Source organism: Manduca sexta, chromosome 7 (assembly GCF_014839805.1).
Source record: "Manduca sexta isolate Smith_Timp_Sample1 chromosome 7, JHU_Msex_v1.0, whole genome shotgun sequence".
Classification (NCBI taxonomy): Eukaryota; Metazoa; Arthropoda; class Insecta; order Lepidoptera; family Sphingidae; genus Manduca; species Manduca sexta.
Window position 1 is genome coordinate 9,214,377 of NC_051121.1, and position 3,084 is coordinate 9,217,460.

The window sequence follows — 3,084 nt, forward strand, 5'->3', positions numbered from 1 at the left end:
GACTGAATACCACTAACAAGAGTTAATTAAAATTTGCGAGCATCAAGAGATTAATAAAGTGACGCTGCAATTGGAGTGATATATCTTGCGGGCTATGATGCCTTGATAATACTTAGATTGTAATTGATTTTTTTACATAATTCTGCCTTTGTGCGCACTTTCTTTTACGATGTTTGAAACGGCTATTTCTATAAAAACATTCTACGTTACAATTTACCAACCAAATGCGCATTTTCACATGCCTTTATATATAACAAAAGACACCCCTATTCTATCGTGGAAACTAAAAACGCAGTACGCGACTACGTCGCGGTGCTAAACGTGTCAATGGCAATTAGTCTCTTAAACATAAAATGTTTCAAACAGGTATAAATTACAACCAAATGCATAAAACCTTTACGACGTACTTCAACAACAATCTAAACTTTCTCATTTACCGTGTTTTATAAAGTTACAGTTTGATACTTTCGTACGCTCCTAGTTTCCAACCAGACAACTACTTTCTTATAGATACGAAAACAAAAGTTAAATTAGTAAGACGGCAGAACACAATTTGCGTTTCCGCCATCGCAACTTCAGTAGTCTTATGACTTAGGTAAATAGGTTGATAGAATGAAATAAGTTTCACAGTTCACGGAACTCACTAATCATTCCGAGAACGTTTCCTGAATGACTGATGTATATTTAATTGTAATTTGTACAGCATAATATTGTTTGCTTGTTTGTGTATGGATGGCAAATATGATTTCTGCATATTTTTACGTTCATTAAAAGTAATTATTTATCTAGATGTCAAAAAAATATCTATTTACAACGTATCATCAATCTTTTAATATCTTAAAATACAACATAGATACAAAAGTTTCTGTTACACCATTCGCTACTTTATTACCTGAATATAGGGTTGAAATCTAAACAATAAACACACGAGACGTGAAACCCTCAGAGAGTGCGGAAATAACAACCACAGTTGTAGTTTACAACCGTATGTACAAGTCGTCGACAAACCGGCAACTGGCAACTCGGTTGGTGGTTTAGAAACACGGAAATCGTAAACGTTTGCTTACAAAGTAATATCCTATGGATGAATAGGAGTGGAAACTGTTGTGTGATGAGATGGGATGCATTCTATATATTGATGTTTTGTTTAGTGTGTATTTAAAGTTCAAAATACACGTGCAAGTGTTAGGCCCACGCACATGACATTTTTCATGGGTCTGATGACGCGCTTCTAACGCGCAATAAACATAATGTTATAGAAATTGTATCCTTTTACATACAAATGTGCGCGCAGAAAACATCTAGGGAGTGCATCGTCGCGTCGATGCATAAAATACGCAGTTTACATAAACCGATGCGATGAAAAATCCCTTTATATAATAACAATATGCGTCTATTTATTGTCTAAAATTCTCTTACTTCAATACCAACTAAGTTAATGTATATGCGGTAATTTAAAAACAAACAATTTTATCATATTTATAATGATATACAAAATAATATCATCGATTAATCACCACTGATTTGAAATACATCATTAGCAATTCAACAGGTGACCGTGAAAACAATACAGCTGTCACAAACAACAGCACAATAACGCGTTCCACGAGAGGTAGGCAGGCGGTATGAATTCTGTCGGTAGCATACGCAACGCCCGTCAACGGCAGCAAGACCACCTCCCGCGCCCCATTGTTCACAAGGATAAACAGACGACCCACTTGCAATGAAAACTCTCAATACGGTATAATGCGATGGAGTTTATATAACAACTGGTGTTATACATATCGATGTGAATACTGCAATATCGAGTAAGTGATAGAAAAAAATTAGGATTATTGACGAAAAATCTTGTTTAGTAAATACTAAGTATCAATCTCAATAGGATAATAGACTCATTTTTATTCTTTGCGTTTATAAATTCGGTAGAAAGGGTAACTGTCAAGGAAAGAGAATGACGCAGTACGCGCACGTGACGTCATCGGGAACTACGATGCGTGTGAAAGAAGAAGAAAGAGCGATTACCCCACTACGCGCTCGCTCCTGCTATTTTAAATATGAATTACTGTCGCATTACTTAACTAATTTTAATGCAGTTTTCACAGACAAGCTTCTTATTAATACTATTTGCTTTTATATATGGAATAACTTACAAAATCAAACATAAGAAAATACCATATTAATGACTATTGTGACTCGCTACATCGCTATTACAAATACTGTTATTTGTTAATATCATATGCAGAGACAAATGCGATGTTTTTAAAAAAATTAAAAAAGTACTGAGCATCGTTAACCGTAAAATTCACACTATCTATTCACTTGCAACACGTTTGTAATCCGCATAAACAACATAGTTATCCGCGAACTTTGACCACATTTAACGTATGCACATTACCGGCACTACATCGAAATACATCATTACACATACTCCCTTCCTATGTGTTATTTCGGTGCACGGCGGCCATAGGTCGTATTAGTCATGTTTTAAGGGCGGCCATCCAAAAATGGACGTCGGACTTTACAAGGATAAATTTGTACCGCACAGGTACAGTGAATCACATCGTTGTTTGGATGTTTGTTGCGTCAAACGTGTGGGCTGCTGAGCGGTTTAAAGCTTCGGTAAATGTATAACTATAAACAAACTTCAAACCCAAATCTCTCTGTAAAAATCAAGTCTAAGAATAAGTCGCGACGTCTACGTAAATTGCTTTTATCACGCTAATGATTCAGATAATAGATTTCGAATAATAAACTATATGAAATCGATATAATCATGTGAGCTGTGGCAGATAAAATTACGAATTATATTACAATGGCAAGTTCCATAAAAAATCTGTACCTATCTGTATTTTAATAAAATAATAATTTCCTAAAAAAAATCAGAGTTCAAACCACTTTAAACAAAAACAGTTCTTCGAATAGACGTGATATTTTCTCAAAGCTTATTAGACATATTCAGAGACATAATGAGGAACCTGCGACATTGGTCAGCTCTGAGTCAGAGCGTCAGTCGGGCGCGCTGAGCGCTCCGCGAGCGACTAGCGCCCGTGACTCAGCAAGGAAAGCCCCCGAGAGCGTGACGTC